The 18,136-nt window shown below is 35.7% G+C and overlaps 1 long non-coding RNA gene across 2 annotated transcripts; it reads right to left on the bottom strand.

Annotated features, from left to right (window-relative positions):
* Positions 1-946: 946 nt before the first annotated feature.
* On the bottom strand, positions 947-17,820 carry LOC118152690 (uncharacterized). Of its 2 annotated transcripts, XR_008480716.2 has the most exons (5): positions 17,447-17,820; positions 15,803-16,004; positions 8,710-8,796; positions 6,253-6,352; positions 947-1,352 (listed from the first exon to the last, which is right to left on the bottom strand). It is a non-coding gene; the product is annotated as an uncharacterized LOC118152690 (long non-coding RNA). The 2 variants fall into 2 exon arrangements; XR_004741422.3 differs by lacking the exon at positions 8,710-8,796.
* Between the last annotated feature and the right edge of the window lie 316 nt (positions 17,821-18,136).

The raw sequence follows: 18,136 nt of genomic DNA, 5'->3' as shown, positions 1-18,136 counted from the left end.
CTTAGTTCCTTTTGGTGCTGTGACACCAGTAGCATCGCACCCATGAATCTTTGTGCTACTTTCTACTTGTAGGGATTATATTACCAAAAATGTTAAATAAGCAGTTCACATGATTTTCCCACAGGAGGATTCTGCAATGCGTGTGCTAGAGTAGGCCAACTGAGGCCTGCGTTAGAAAATGGAAGAGAGCGTTTTATGCCCCCTGCCCAACTTTAAATGTCCGTGGTTGTTCTTCTCTATTTAAAAACAGGTAAATCTTCCTATCTAGTTAACTGTTTTTGTTTGTTGAAAAATCTACCAATGCTGCCTATTTCTAGTATCACGCATTTCAACTTTTTGGATTTAGTTCAAAAAAGTGTTGTTGTTGTTTTTTTTAATAAAAAATCTTATTTTGTTAGCTGTTTTTAACTATAACCTTGTCTAGTAAAAGTCTTTAGATATGTAATTAGTGTTGCTATATATGTAATGTAATATATAATATTCATAGAACAGAACACACACTCTTCATTCCTATTTAAATTCATCTAATGCATAAACATTTTGCTTTCCAATGGAAAAGCAAAAAAGTCATTGAAATTGAAAATTTTCAGAATATAGTATATTGCCTTCTTTTTACAATTTAAAAAAGTTAAAAACAAAACTACAGTAGTGATTTCTTTAGTAATATTTCCTTACAAAAGAGTCATGTTGCAAAGTCTGTCAATTATTTTTTTTTAAAGGAAAGACAGATGTCAGAAAATAAGACATAAACAAAAAAATTTCAAAATATTTTTCAGGGAGATTTGTGAGTAGTTGAATTGGCAAACTGATAGTTGAAAACAGAAGACCAAGAGAGAACATGATGACTTTACCAAAATAAAAAAAATCCCAAATCAAAAACTAAACTAAATAATAGCAAAAATCCCATGCAGATAAAGACAAATTGAACAATCCAAACACTAAATACTTTTTGCTGTGATACCAAAGGTTCGAATTTAATAAAACATTCAAGTAATTGATCAATATTCCTCTTTTCATGGATAAGTTTTGTTGATTTGTAGGGTAAAGACATTAAAAATGAACTTGGCTATTGGTCTTAATAAGCTACTTTTAGTTTCATGTAGTTTGATATCACTAAACTTAGTAAGAAATATTTTTCCTGAATTCAATAAGAATAATGAAATTTTCCTTGAGAAAATGTTCTTAAATTCCTATGATATATTAAGTAATGAATCCTGATAATAATGCTGAGCATCCAATAGTACATGGATACTCAGGAACTTATTTTCATTAGCTAAAACTTCCACAGGGTCGGTGGTTATTTTCTTCATTGTGGTCCGAGTGTGTCAATATGGCAGGCACTCAATTCATGGCTGAAAAAAAAGTGAATGAGTGTTAAATTAATGTTTGAAATTCATTACTCTTAAGTGGCATTATAGGAGAAGAAAGGCTAAAAATCAGAAATTCTTGTTTTGTTACTTGGCCATTTGCATAACCTTGAGGGAGGCATTTGATAGCTACTGATTTCCATGCCCCTAAAATGAAGGAGTTGGAATAGACAGTTTCTAAATTCCCTTGCAGCATTCTTCCAGGTTGATCTCTAGGAGGAGCAGTATCATCTCATTTATGCAATAAATATTTATTGAGCACTTTGCTAACACCATGCCGAAGTAACACAGAAGGTAGTACATAATGGAAAAAATAATTTAAGTTAACAGATAAACTTGGATAAATGCTGTGAAGGGCATTCACTGGGCTTTTTCAGAGACTGTAACATGAAGGGAATCTAGTCTAGATTAGGAGTCTGTTGGGATCTCTCTGCACAAGTGATACTTCTGTAATCCAAAGTAGAACTTAGGCAGAGGATGAGAGGAATGAAAAATATTATTAGAAGACAGTACAAAAAGTAAAAATCCAGAGGAACTGAAAGAAAACATTATGTGGTAGGCACATACTGGATGATGTTACAAAGCAGCAGGTGAGGAAGAAAAGAAGCAAATTAGAGGCTATTGCTGTGGTCCAGAGGAGGAACAGGTAGTTGGGGACTATCATGAGACAGTGAGCTGGGGAAACGTGGATGAAATTGAAATTTATTTTGTGCCCACAGTCGACAGTACTAGGATAGACTTTTTATGAAGCATGAATGATCAGGCACCATCAAAAGTGATTCCTAAAATTCTTCCTTGCTTAAGCCACTGAGTAATGGACATCTCATTAGTTAAGGTGAAGAATTCAAGTGGGCAGGATATTTGTGCATATCAAGTTTGACCCTTGGATGTTAAGTGGAGATAGCAAGTAGGCAATTGGATGCACTGAGCTCAGGGGTGAGGCTAGGAGTCAGCAGAATATATAGATGGCATTTAAATTATGGAATTTGGAGTAATAAGTGCAACTATATCAAACCTCAGGCGACTCCAGTAGGTTTTGTTTCAAGAGGTATTTAATGTTATCTGATCCATTAGGATGCCTTTTTCAGTTAAGGTGATATGTGAACTAGTCATTAATAGCAAAGTTTTAGCAGCAACATTTTGCAGAGATTTTTGTCTCTTTAAATCCACATTTTCCAAGTATTAAAGAAATATTTTTGTATCAAAGAGTAGTCTTTGATTAGAGATATATTTATGCAATATATGTATATTTAAATGTGAATTTGCTCTATGAAACTCAGATGGCAGAAAAGTCACATTTTAATATTTTGTGTTACTTTAACTTCACAGGGCTTTTATCCTCCATGCTTTATTGGTGGAAAATTTAACCTTAGTTTTCCTTTTCTGAGAAGGTTCTATTCTTTCAGTGGCCTTGACAGAAGTTCTAGGAATTTGCCTGGTCAGAAGACTTGGCCAAGGACCCTCCAAGCTCTTCATTTTCCCATGGTTGACTGCTCAAGGCATCTACAGCTTCACCAGACACTGAGAAGCTCTCTTTGCCTTAAAGAAAGCCACGTAGGATTAAGTTTTGAACAACAGTTTGGGCTGATCTTCCAACCAGAATTCATAAAATATCGTTCACTTCTTCAACAACCTTATAGTAAACAACTTGGCTAAGAAAACTCTCTTTTATTTTATAACACTCTGCATTTCTACATAGGTTTCTTGGATAAAGGTATCCAGGCTGTGAGCACTGCAGGCTCTTCCTTTACCCAGGAGAGGCTGGTGCTGTCAGGTCACAGACAACCCCTCGTCTACCAAGTTTTCATCACCAGGGAGAGTTTCAAGTTTTTCCTCTTTACTAACAGGATGAGAGACTATTTTCTTGTGGGACCAGGCAATTTATCTCCCTAACTGGTTTGCAGTTCTCAAAGTCCACAGGCCTGCCTTTGCTTTTACACTATGCTCATGCTTTGATGATGTCACGTTGATGAGTATAGCCTGCCACAAAATGTGTACCTTCCCACAGGCAAAGCTGGGCATTTGTCCTTCTCTAACTTCCTATAGGTATTTCTGAATCCTTCTGTTTTGTGGTGTACAGTGTTATTTGTAGCCCACTATAGATTTAGACCTCCTCCTGTAAATCCTTGTAGCTTTGCATAATGCTCAGTCACATAGTAGACAGCTTGATGGACTTGCTCATTTGTATGTATGAGTGAGCACAATTGTTTATACAGTGCATTATGGAAGGGGTCTCAGGAAAGGGCTTTATACCAGCCTTCCCAAAATCTGACAAAGTGGCTTCCTTGGCTTTTTACATGTTCTGATAATGCCTTGTTTGCTCTACAAACATCAGGCCAGTTTCCCTGAAATCCATTTGACACCTGTTTCTTAAATCTTGATGTGAGCTATCACTTTCTTTCTCTGTTCTTTCATTTTTTTAGCATTAGTAGTTGAAAGAAGATTAAAGAAGTGTCAGATTTTAGGCAGATTGATCTCAGAGCAAATTAATTTGCCAAACATTGCACTCCTACTCTTATTTTAAAGAGATTGATAGTACATTTCCTGAGTCTAAATGTACTATCTTGGGCTTTTCAGGCTGATTTGACAAACTACCATAGATTGGCTGGCATATAAACAATGCAAATTTATTTCTCACAGTTCTGGAGGCTGCAAAGTCTGAGATCAAGACACTTGGAGATTCCATGTCCACTGAAGGCATGGGTTTTGGGTTCACAGACAGCCATCTTTTTGCTATGTCCTCATATGACAAAAAGAACTCTGTTCTTTTCAGCTCCTTATAAGGGCACTAGTCTCATTCATGAAAGCTCTTCCCACATGATACAAGCATTCAATCTGTAGCATGTACCCTAGCCAGAGCCCTCCAGATCAGTCTACTGTTATAGTTTATATATACAGACATCTTTTCAACCAGCCTCCTGGTGTTTATCCAAAAGGCTGACATACCCTGCTCTCTGGTGTTCAACCACATCTAGCAGCCTGTTTGATTACTTGAGACATTCATTCACAATCACTGAAGTACTAATGGCTTTGGCAGCATGAAGATCACCAAGATTTGGTCCTAAGACAGTCCTTTGGCTACCCACCTTTCCTAAAGTATTTGGTAATATGTCCTAGCCATAGTTCATATGTTTCTTAGGGCGAGAATATCATTATTGGAAGATGAACTCAATTATTGATAATTTACTTTTTCATCAAAAGGATTACCACATTCCTACTGTCTACTCCAGTGTATTAGCTGATGTCTTAACTGGCATGTTAAGGTGTGGAGCTATGGGGATGTTTTCACACCCAAGTACTCTGACATCCTGGTCACTGTATGTTCTTTTTATTTAAAAAGAGATTTCCTTTTGGGAAATTCAGGATCTGAGAAAGAACATCAAAAATCAATTTCAATGCTCCTCCATTTTTCATATTTTTCTAGTAATGAGAGAGAAATCTATCTCTTGAGCAACAAAACTGTACTCTTCCTTTTTTTTTCTTTTTCAAATTTTTGAGTATCATTCTATATTTTCTTAGGAGATTCAAAGCATTCTGAACATGCTTTCAAACCTGGTTCTTTCACATCGGTTTTCTCACATTCATCTTTTTCAGCATCCCATTCATCTTTCTACAACAGGTTTCCAACAGGGTCACAGCTGTGACTGGTTTCTTCAACAGTCTAAACGCAGTGGGAAGTGAATATGAAACCATTCTGTTTTTCTCCAGTCACTTACTGAAACCATACTCAGATGAATCTCTCTTTTTTAAAAATAACTTAACATCTTGGACAGATTAACATCTTAGACATCTTGGAAAGATCTTGGGTCACTTTAGATTATTTAAAGTGAGTCAATTTTAAGACTCTAATTTCCTATCTGATTGAAATTTAGCTCCTCCTGTTTCCCCAGTAGATCTGAAATGGGGAGTGATCATGATCTCCTCTTTTATTCTTTTTTTTTTAACCTGTGGGGAGGGAGGCTGGGCCTGAAATCCCCCAGGGATAACTCTTCTCTCTCTTCTCTCTTCTTATGCTATATGTAGCTCTTTCATTGAATGGAACAGGGAGCAGAAGATGGAGAATATGTTATATCACCGTTGTAGCTGGCTACTACTGTCAGTCATCACTCTTTCTGTGAATAACACTGACTTGCTGTGTCAGCCTTGCTGTGCTGGCTCTGAGGAGAGGCAGGTGTGTATTTTCAGAGGGCCCTATGGGGGCCTCCTATTCCACAGTTTTTGACATGAGAGATCTGGTTGCAGCTTCAGCTCTTCTGACTGTTTACAGAATTACCTACTGTTGCCTCAGTCAGCAGCCAGCCTTCCTGGGTGGCAAGTCTGCTCAAGTTTTAAGACTGTGTGTTGCTCTAGTTATTTGTGATTTGCTTCAGGATATGGGCCTGGTAGTTGTTGTCACTTTATGTCTAGTATTTGGCTCTAGCAGTCAATTCTGGGCTTCTGAAAGAAACTCCACTCAAATATAACATTGCATGAGTCACGATAGGATAGGTTATGTTGCAGTTGCAATTACAGCATCTCAGTGACTTAACACAGTGTTTATTTCTTGCTCACTTTGTAAGTCCAACACAGATTAGTGGGAGGGCTCTGCTCATTATAGTCAGTCCAGAACCCAAAACAATGGAGGATCCATTTTGTCATATACTTTCATAATCACAGAGAGAGGAAAAGATAAATGAGGAACCTCACTTTACTAAAGTTTCTATCTACAAGTGACATAAATCACTTTTTATTGGTCAAAGTGTGCAATATTTCTAAGCCTACCCTCAAAAAGACTGAAGCATAACACTTTCATGTGTCAAGAAGGAGAATGGGAACCCTTGCAAATAGCCCTAGTGACTGCCAAAGTCTGCCCTTTATGATCCCCAAATATTTGGTTCCCTCTTACCCCAAAGTTCCATCCAGTGACTGAATCAATTTTCGAGTCCAGGATCTCTGAATGGTGCTCCATAATCTTTTTATCAGGTCTGGGCATGGCTCTTCTTAGTCTGCAGACATGTAAATATAAATGAAAATTGTCTATCTCTGATACACCCATTATACGATGGTGGGAGAGAGATAGGATAACAACAACAACAACAACAAAATCCTCTTTAAGTAAGGGGAAGAGTGTGAGACACAAAGCACTGCATAGCAATTCTGAAATCCAGCCAGGCCTACACTGACAGTGAAAAATGTTATTTAATAGGACCCCAATTCTTCCAATTGGGAGGGCTTCCCATTCACTACTCCCCACGGTTCTTGGCTCTGCTGCTCAGAATATTCTTCCTTTGCCATTACCCTTTGATTTAATCTAAAGTAGACACTGGGAAATTGGTCTGCTATTGAGTACTGAGGAATTTTATCAGTTCGCTTCATAACTGTGGAAGTTTGGAGACCTAAAATCATTTTAAGTCACTGACCTTTTTCAGTTTATGTATGTGGTCTCTTTGGTAGTATAACTGTATTAGATTACATGCAATTTTGTATGCCAAGAAACACACATAGTTTATTTTTAGACATACTAATTAGGTTTATTCTATTTCCCCCCATCTCCACCCTCTGTTAATTAGGGACCTATTAGATTTTTTTGGTCTTTCCTCTAAACCAGTTTTTCAATGGAAAGAAATAAGTAAGCATTAAGCCTTTAGTTGCACTTGCTCTTCTTGCCTTCATAACCTAGCTAGAGGTCATAAGAATGGGTTTGAAAGCTATATTCTTGATTTTATCCTTATTGAGTTATAATTGGCCTTATCATTGTAAGGCATTCTTAAGCTCTTCTTTGAGAAGTTGAAAAAGGAAAATTAGCAGCTTTGTGTGTATATGTGTATTTTTGCTATTCAATTTTTGTTTCTAAGGAAGTGGCTGAAGTTAGCCAATTCTTTTCTGAACTCATTTATTTTTCATAATACCTTATCAAATGAAGCCAATAGCAATCAGCACCCAATGCTAACATTATTTTCTGATCTGTTTTATGAAAGCTTCAGGCTTTTTAGATACATCTTCTTCCTTCTAAGTCATTACAGGAAAGAGTTTTACCAAAAGTACTATTGATTATAATCTTTCCAGCTTCCAATAACAGTTTCATTGCTGCTTGACACTTGATTACTAAGCAATTGTATGTATTAATAGTTTTATGTTATGTATTATGACTATATTTCACATTGGGTTCTGATTTCTATACCAATCAGAATATGTTTGTTATTCTGTATATTGCAGGTAGTGTTTGCAAGAATATGCTGTACTAACAAACATCTCTGAAATTTAAGTGGTTTAACCAAACAAAATTTATTAAAATTCAAATAGATTAACTAAAAAATATTTCTTGTTATGGTTACATGTCTAACACAGGACAATAGAAGAGCTTTGCTTGTATAGTTCTTCAGGGATTCAGGCTGATGGAGGCTTCGGTTGATGGATATTCGGTATAACTAACTTTCATTGGCTATAGCTAGTCGCTTGGACATGCATAACTTCAAGCTGACTAGGGAAGGCTAATACTACCGGATGCCTGGGAAGAAGACTGGAATGTTTGTGAACAGTCCTAATTAGTTGTAGCTTTTAACATTTTAATTTTCCCATCTGTAGTGCAGATGTGAGAATTGCTAAAAATCAATTCTGATGTTTCTCTAAGCCTGCTTCTTCCATAGTACTCCCAGTCTACTTAATAGCAATTCCATTTGTTAAATTATTTGATTGAACGTTGTCTATCTTTCACATTTATCTTTTTATTGCACCCAGCATTCAATAGAATAACCACACCTATTGGTTTTACCTTCAAAATACATGAACAATTTTATTGGCACTTCTTACTACTTTCATCCCTAACACCCAGATCTAAGCTACTGTTATTGTTAATCTTCTAGCTAGTTGCTCAATTTCTGCACTTTAATCTTGTGTAATTATTCTTAGCACCCTAATTATATTAATCCTTTCAGTGCATAAAACAAATAATTTCTTTGCTCAAAACTCTCCAAAAATCCCACATTTTACTGCATAACCCAGCACCTTCCAAATTCTTCTATCCATCTCAAGTCCTTCCCTTTTTTGTTCCCTTGCTCACTCTACTCCAGCTGCATTATTTTCCATACAGCCCCTTAACATACAATCACTCATTGTTCATTTTCTTTTCCAAGAGATCCAATAACTTACTCTCTCACCTCTTTCAGGTGTCTACTCAAATGCCCCTTTGTCAATGAAGCTTTTGCCAACCAACACATTAAAATGTCCACCCTCTCCCCGATTTCTGCTTTGCTCTATGTTCATAGCTATTATCATCATCTAATATATGTTTATTTATTTATTTTATCATATCTATCAACTAGAATGTCAAACCCAAGGGAGCAAGAGGGCTTGTTTCTTTTACCTTTTCTCTTTTCCCTCCTTCTTATTCTTCTTCATTACTATTATTATTAAAAAAACTTTTTTTTTAATGTTGCTGTATCTCTAGTACCTGAAACAGAAGAACAGTGCCTGGAACATAGTAAGTACTCAGGAAAGTTTATCAAATACATGAGCAGAATATTGGAGCATGAACCACAAGCAGATCCATGAAATCTAGCTGAATAACCACACAGAAATTGTCTTACATTGTGAAAGTGATGGTGAAGAAAAGAAGGATTTGCCATAATGAGTAGTTATCTAGATAAATATAAATTTGGATTTCTTAGAAAGTTGCAACTCACTCCAAAATAGATTGCAGATATATACAAGATTTAAATTTTTTAAAAAATTAGAAAATATCAAAATAACTAATTGGAATATGGGAAATTATTTGTGAGTATGGTGTAATATCTAGAAACTATAAAATAAAGGATTGATAAATCTTGTTTATCAATTAGCATATGTGCAATTCAATAGCATATCACTTTAAAAAAATTGTGTATTGCAAATGTACTACAAAAAGTCAAAACAAAAAATAGGAGAACAAAAGTGTTTCAGTTGTTTACGACAGACAAATGTTTCAGTTGTTAACTTTCTTGGTATATGAGATAACCAGTTCTTCCAAATCAAGACCAAAGGAAAAAGAAAAACCCAAACAATGAAATGCACAAGGAATATGACCAGAGGGAAAAATAACTAGATATGGCTCTTAAACCTATTTTAAAAAAATAACGATCTCACTCCCAATACTACAAAAAAGCAAATTAGAACTGCAATGAGATATAATTTTTAAAAACATAATATTTGTAGAAGTAATTTGATTTTAAACATCTGGTGTTTGAAAAATAGGATAAAATTATAGTTCTAGGAGAAATGATAAACACCAGATTAAAAAGAAAATCTATCATAAGCCATAAATGCAAATAAAATTCCATCACAAATTTGTCAAGCACTTTCTATTAACACTTTATTTTCCAGGAAATACTGATATTCTTTAAAATGTTCTTAGATACTCTGCATAAGGAGAAGAAATGATGATACCTATTCCATTACTCCGATTGGATTAGGTACAGAGTCAATTAAGAGTTTTCTTTGGATTCTTGATATTTTATGGAAAGAACATTGAGATTTTGTTTTGTTTCTTACCAGGAAACACATTTACTGAAAGAAAAACCTTTTTTTGCTTGTTATTGACAGAATAATTATGAGGATCATACCATTATGCAAACCATGAATATAACTGAATAAGCAATAATAGAGCTGCCTATTCAATGCTGGGGACCCATCAAAGGTGGGTAGATTCTCCATAGGCAGCATGGCTGTTTTATTTTATTATCGTTCCTAACACCTCTATACCAGTGCTGGCAGAATTCTGGACATTGATTTATCTTACTGTCTGTTGTGGCTGAGCTCTAGAGCTTTTGCTCAAAAGAAAAGACAACAAATTAATGTAATATTTCTTCTTGGATGTCTGGAGGAAGAAAGAAGGACCTTTAGAGCAACTGGACAGGATGCTTAGCTGTTTGACACAATGCTTTTGAATTCTTTCATATGTTCCCCCTAATCCCTCTTCCCACAGAGGTCTCTCACTACCTCCCAGTCTGGCCTTGTTTTCCCCAGGCACTAGAATTGGAAGTACTTTCTGTTAGGCAGGACTGGATTTTCAGCAAGGCCAGTAGGAATATATGTAAAAAGAATAGACTGTGGGGGCAGTAAAGCTGGTTCTGAAATCTTGCCTTGAGGTGCTCAGAACATAAACCTAAACTACTAGTAGGAAGCCATACAATCATTTCAGTGAAAGGATTGTAATACACTTTTTACAGCTAACAAGGAGGTTAACAGAAAAACATTTATCTTGTCTAAACTTGTAAAATTCTTCCAGAAACAGACTAGAAGGGGACAAAAATGATGGGAAAGCACTAACTACAAAGTCACTGTTCTTACAGGCAGCCCTCTGCAGGAGGGAGCTATGCATTCACACAAAAATGCTTTCATCTCTATTTCTTTGGCTTGGATGGGAGACCAGATTCAAGGGCTTCCTTCAGGGAGATCTGCTTGCGATTTCAGTTATCCTGGACCCCACTTCACTGCAGTTAGATTTTTCTGTCTCTGATAATGATGATCCATAAACAGTCACGGCCTCTCTGTTGCAACCCAGATGTGAGTTATACACTATGATGCGGAGAGAATTAAAAAAAAAAATTGGCCCAGTATTTTCTTTGCGACATTTAGAATTCCTTTGAGAGGAATTTTCCAACTTAAAGGTCTTTTTTCCCTCTCATAGAATTTTATAAATCTTGCAGAGTGATTAATCATTCTAAATAAAACATTAACGACTCAATGTCTAAATAAGGTATTTGAAAGGCAAAAAGTACTTTGTCTTTTCTTGAAATCAAACATTTCAAACAATTTTTTAGATGAAAGGATACTGATGTTCTTAGGTTGAAATGTGTCAGAAGATTTGAGAGAATAGGGATGGAACTCATTTACCTGGTGACCTGGCTGTATTACTGCTATGCATTTATATTTTGTTAAATGATTTGTAGCAATATGAACCCTGGGAGGCCTTAGCATTGTTCCAGTGCATTCCGTTATATTTTCACTGCTAGCATAATTACAGATATCTACAGAATATCAATTATATATGTAAATGAATCATTCTATTTCTGCAGGCTTAACAAGCTTCTCAATGAAAAAGAGAGAGAGAAAAAAGGAGTGTGTCTATTAAGAAGGCGACCCTCCCTCCTCCCTTCAGTTTCCCAGTATAGGGTATTTCCTTAGCTACTACTGACATAACCTTCTTCATTTCTTTCTCATTTCCAGGTTTAGTCAATAACAAACTTCCAAACTTCCTTTCTTCACAACCACTGACAATGACTAACTCTTTGTGAAAGAGCTCTGAACAGTTATAAAGTACTATAATGTTAGGTAAACTTTGCCATAGGAAGAAAAAGGAAAGTAATAGAAATAAAATGATAGAAATAAAAAAGAGAAAAAGGCATAAATAGAGAAAAATTTAATTATGTAGTGATAATTACAGGAGAGAAAAAATATAACATGTCTTGTTTAGAGATTAGAAAACTGTGATGCTAGTGATCCCTGATTCAAATATTAATATAATTTTGATAAGTAGGCAAAAATATGAGATGACTAAAAAATGAAACAGATACATGGTCCTTTTAATGATCATTTTCTGTATATGATTTGGGAAACCAATAATTTGGATAACTTAACCTAGTAGTTCGCAACTGAGTTGTTTTGCCTTACCAGGGGGGATATTGAAAATGTCTGGAGACATTTTTGGTTGTCACAAATAGGGGGAAGTGTGTTACTTGTGTCTAATGAGTAAAGGCCAGGGATGGTGATGAACAATGAACATCCTCTAGCACACAGGACAGCCCCATGTCCTCACAATGATTGTCTGGGCCCAAAGGTCAATAATGCTGATGTTAAGAAATCTTCACTTAATCCAATTCATTTTTAAAACCCACCATTTGGTTTTAAAATAAGCAAGGAAACATAAAAACTAAGCCTTATATAATCTTTAGTCATTCCTTCTTTTTGGTCTGTTCTGTGGTCTGGTACTACTGAACTATCCAGAGTCCCACTAGGTAGAACTTGATGATCCTGTACTTTAGTACTTTTTGCCTCTTTTTCCTTTTCACATTTAAGGATCCTCGAGACTTTTCTAACATATCACCTCTCCTATGAGAGACTTTCTGTGACATTGCCTCGACAAGACTGTCTCCTAGGAAAGGTGAACTATATTCTAAACAACCACTGTCTATGCCTTTACTATGTACTCACTGTATTAGTCTGTTTTCATGCTGCTGATAAAGACATGCCTGGGACTGGGAAGAAAAAGAGGTTGAATTGGACTTATATTTCCACATGGCTGGGGAGGCCTCAGAATCATGGCTGGAGGTGAAAGGGGCAAGAGAAAATCAAGAAGAAACAGAAGTGGAAACCCCTGATAAACCTCTTGTTTGCTATCACAAGAATAGCACAAGAAAGACGGACCCCTACGATTCAGTTACCTCCCCTCCCGGGTCCCTCCCATAACACATGGAAATACTAGGAGATACAATTCAAGTTGAGATTTGGGTGGGAACACACCCAAACCATATCACTCACATTCTAATGTTTGTTCACATGCAGCCACCTTCCCCAGACTATGAGCCCTTGAGGGCTCTTTCCTGGATATCTCTCAGGTTTCTCAAACTCAGCTTCATCAAAACCAAACTTATTTCTCTAACTCATTTGTTTTTGCAGATACCCTGTATTAAGACAAATATGCAACATGAGGATCATTGTATACCTTTTTTTGTTTCTCAAATGACTAAACTCTAAATCACTTTCAAATTCCTCCTTCTCATTTCCATGACCACTGTTTTAGTTCAGAAATCTATCTCATCATTCTGTTGCTTCCAGAAATTTTTTTAAATGCAAATCTCTCCTGTCCCGTGGCTAAATTGTGCAATGGCTCTTCATTGCCTGTAGGTAAAAATCCATACTCTGTAGCCTGGTAGTATAGAACCCTTCATAATGTTACTCCATGATATTATCTCCCCAGCCCCATTTCATCTCACACCTACATATGTGTTCCCAGCACACCAATTTGTGGTTTCTTGAAGTGCTTTGCTTAATCCAGTGCTTTTATCTGTTTTGTTTCCCTTGCCTAGAATCACCTTATGTCCCAATCCCTTTTGTCATTCATCCATTGTCATCCACCATGTAAATATCTCTCCTGAAAGTATCACTTTTATCTTCAGGATGGATGGGTGTCCCTTTTCTGGGTTTCCAGCTCTTTCTGCCTGTATTTCTAGCACATCTACTTTTTCCTAGTATCACCAGTGTCTGTCATCCCTATTAAATTGTGACATATTTAAGGAAGGAGGATGCATGACTTCTCTATCTTCCTATTGCCTATCATAGTTCTTGCCACAGAAAAGTCAGTAAACATAAAGCCTTTCATGTGGAAGGAAATCATTTAACATATATTCAGTCAAACTGAATTTCAGAGGAAGAGTCCATTGGAAACACATCTGGAGATGTTGTGGTTGTAATATCTTCAGGTATCTTTCAGGTATGAATGTCATTCAATGGAACAAAAACTCATATTATCTCTCCAAAGTATGAGGCTCTAGTCTCTTGGTTTGTCCAATCCATATTGGATTCTGCCAATCTTCATTCCTGTGGTATCTTTTATAGATACCTTATTTAACTATTCACACTCACAAAGATACCATTCAATTACTTTGTTGAGTGGAGTTTAGTTTGTCCTTTAGAAAAGTATCCTAACTCTTTCCAGCCACAGATTATCATTTAGTCAGCGTATTGTGGTAGCTAGCAGTGGTTGGAGAATGAATGTGGAGGTGATGGTGGTCTATGACGATATTGCAGGGAGCAAATAAATGGCAGGAGCAACGTCCAAGTACACAATGTGAGGGAAAGGATAACTGGGTTTAGGTGAGGTCCAACAGTGAGATAATCCAAGTAGCATTTCCAGCTTTCAGCTACTACAAGAATTTTGAAGATTTAAAAATAGATATAATATGTTCCTTGTTGCATTCCCAGACATGGAAGGGCTTTTCTGTCACATTCTCAGACTCTGTGGGTCCTACAAGACTTATAAAATAGAGAATGGGTGTTTAAGTCTGGACAAAACGGAGGCATGAATTAACGTTCCACATTCCGAAAGGAAAAAGAAAAACCTCGAAACAAAATCACGTCACTCCACATCCTCGCAGACATAGCTGAGGTTAATGTTAAAAGTGTTAAATCAGCTGGTTTTTTTCCTCTTTTTGAGAAAGTAGTGGAGGAAAGGAGGAAATAAAGTTTAGGGGGAATGAATACATGACTTACAGTTTATATTTTATAGAAAAACATAGAGTGTAGAAATCTTTCTGGAAAAATGCTGAAAATTAATATATTATAAATTTTGAATGCAGGTACACTTTATCAAAATGAAAGTCAAGTAGTTTACCACCCAAAAAGCATTCATTGGGAGTGTGAAGAGTGATGATTAGAAAATTTCTCAATTAGATTTCAAAGAGAAAGTAAACGTTGTTATTTAGTTTGTTATTCAGATTTTACTGATGTATAGGTCAGATCTGAGTTGCATATAACTTTATGGACTCACATTTGACACAAAAAATAAAAATCTTTTATGTATTATTTTATTATAGTTTATAAACTTTTAACAGTGAATATTCTATTCAGCTGTTTATTTCTTAATATTACCTAAGAAATCATCTATTCATCAGGAAAACTATACATATTACTAATATTTGATCAGAAAGAGGTTAAGAAATATTTTGTTGAAGAAAAACTGTAAAAAGAATTTCTTTTTCTTAGTTTGTGAAAATGAGTGGAAGTCAAGCTTCTACTATCATTTATAGTGTCAGGGTTAATTTGGTTTTTGAAACATGGGTTTATGGAGAAAACTGAAGTGAAGAAAATTTCTACAACACTGATTAAAAACTTGCTTGAGCAAACCAACTTGCTACCCTGTGTTTTGGTTATCCCTTATATAAATGGGGTGAGATTAAGTATGCAACATTTCTGTAACCTTTATAATGTAATGATTCTTTTATCTTCTTAATTACCTAAAGAAAAGTTGATTGAAAAATATATAGTACTATAACATAGGTACTGTAACACAAGTCTTTGGGAAAATGTACATTATTAAATATTGAAGATCAAGTAATAGTTAATTTGTTCTTTTCTTGCTTTTGTAGTCAAGTATTATTTAAGTAAATGAGTAACAATTCTGTATGTTGAACTGTTTAAAGAGGTAGCAAAATACACATTTTGAACAGATGCTGAGAGTTTGGGTGTTAAAGGCAATGTCCAGTTAAAGCTGAGGTTAAATAGCATCATAGAGGGCCATGGAGAAAAACCCAAAATTTTATCAAAAAATTTGTTATACAATTTTTCATGTGAAAATGTTAAACATTTTAAAGGGGTTAAATTGTGCAGAAGCAATGATCTCTGAGCACTGCCAACAACAAATTGCTCTTGAGAAACTTCTAAACCATATTTATGTTGAATTAATGTTAATGTAATAGCCTTACTTTTCTCTGACAGCACCGTTGTTTTTTTCTTCATATTCTGTTTTATTTCTAGATAGAAGACACTTTTCATTGTCACTGCCAACATAGTTTTGGATTTCCTTCTTAAAATCTTGGAGATCTTGAGATGTTAATATTCCACTTTTAGTTCACTTTGGCATGTAAATATTGCATACTGGTATTAAACTCCATGAAAATTGGTGACCTAAAAATAAATAATTAAAAACTAAATACAGTTTTAAAAGATTTAGATACGTGAGAAAACACCAAGGGATTAATCTCTCCTAAACATTGTAACATTTGTTATATAATCATGTACTTATCAATCCAAACCCCACAAAGTTCTGAAAATGTTTTGTTTTTGTATACATGTGCCCAGTTCATTTGGTGGCAAATGTGATCTGAACTGACACCCATCTCTCTGTAATGTTTATTTACTTAGAATGACTACCGTATTGGGAAAGTATTAATGTGTTTGATTACAATTACTTCCCAGATCTACTGGGGAGTGTACAAAAGAAATAGTCCATATACGTTGTAACCTATCTAATAGCTGAATAATTTTGAATTCTACAACACATCCTACCCCAAAGATTTCACATTTTCCAGTTCTTAGAAATATGCTGAGAAAAATTGTGTTTTCCAAAGATGTCCTCAACAAAATTTCCCATTCCACACATTCTTTTAGAACCTTGTCACTCTCCTATCCAGAGGTGGAGTTTAATTCCTTTCCCTTGAATTTTGGCATATTTAGCAACTTTTTATAACCAATGGAATGTGGCATTCATGATACTATGTGATTTCTGAGACTAGATTTTAAAATGCCATAAAATTCCCTTGTTCTTGCAGGATATTCACTCTTGGAATCCAAATATTGTACTTTAAAGAAGCCCCAAAAATGTATTAAAAGATTTACTCTGGGATCCTGGTTCCATGGTTTTAGCTGAGTTTTCAGCCAATACACTATACTAATGTGTCAGCCACATGAACAAGACATCTTAAGTGAACTCTCCAATTTCTAATTGAGTGACTTGGTGACACTATGCTTAGTCCTGCTCAAATTTCAGACCATGAAATTTGAAAGCGTTCCTAAGCAAATAAATATTTTTTGTTGTTTTAAGCCACTTGGGGTAGTTTGTTACGTAGCAATAACACTAGAACCCTAAACTGCCTTACAAGCAATTTAGTTGTCCTGGGAAGACCAAGTAATAGGGAAGCCCAAACGATCCTACATGGAGATCTCATGGAGAAGCTCTGGGACAATGTTTAGAAAAAATCTCCAGGCACCTGGTCCAGCCAACATTTGACTGCAACCACATGAGACACCCTGGGTTAGAACCTCCTATTCAAGATCTTCTTGAGTTCCTGATCCATAGAAACTGTGATCGGAAATACAGTTGTTGTTTTGAGCTACTAAGTCTTGAAGTTATTTTTTACTAGTGATAGATAACGAGAACATCTGCACATAATTTTTAGAAACCAAAAAGGAAAACTATGAACTTTAAGAAATAGAAGAGGCAGCAGTTTGAAAACCATTTGTAGAGAGAACCAAGCTAACTCTGATTGTTCCTGTAGTCATGGGTTATGAGCTCTCACTCTTACCACTGTCAAAGAGGATAGACCTTCACAGATTCACAGAGTACGTACCAGTATTCATGTATGTATGGGACCACAAAGAGGAGGGTAATTAATTAATTCTGCTCTGCAGCATTTGTGAACACGTTACAGAACAAATCATATTTAAACTGGATCTGGATGGGTGGTTATGAGTTTTCTGCTGGTTCCAAAGTGTGTGTTTACATGTGCTGTGGCTATGTGACCAGAGAGAAAAAGAAAAAGAGAAACAATTATGAGAATAGTTACTTAGAGTTCCAATTATTAATTTCTGTGCTTCTTGATGCCCAATTAAGCTTTCTTTTTAAAAAATATTATATTTGTACAGACTGTATAGGTTTGTTACATAGGTATGCACATACCATGGTGGTTTGCTGTATCCATCCCTTGTCATCTACGTTAGGTATTTCTCTTAATGTTATTCCTCCTCAATCACCCCACCCCCTGCTATCCCTCCTCTGGTCCCCCCAACCCCCTGACAGGCCCCGGTGTGCAATGTTCCCCTCCTTGTGTCCATGTGTTCTAACTTTTCAACACCCACTTATGAGTGAGAACTTGCGGTGTTTGGTTTTCTGTTCTTGTGTCAGTTTGATGAAAAAATTTTCTTGGGAAAGATATTTAAAATAGTTGAGCTTTTTTGTTATTTTTGAAACTTGCCATCAAGAGTCTTGACTAAGACAATTACTCTTTTTAGTAGTTTCTCTATTCCAGGTATTATGATAT

The sequence above is a fragment of the Callithrix jacchus genome, chromosome 4 (assembly GCF_049354715.1).
Source record: "Callithrix jacchus isolate 240 chromosome 4, calJac240_pri, whole genome shotgun sequence".
In the NCBI taxonomy this organism is placed as follows: domain Eukaryota; kingdom Metazoa; phylum Chordata; class Mammalia; order Primates; family Cebidae; genus Callithrix; species Callithrix jacchus.
The sequence above is the reverse complement of the archived record's forward strand: the minus strand, read 5'-3'. Positions and strand labels throughout refer to the sequence as shown.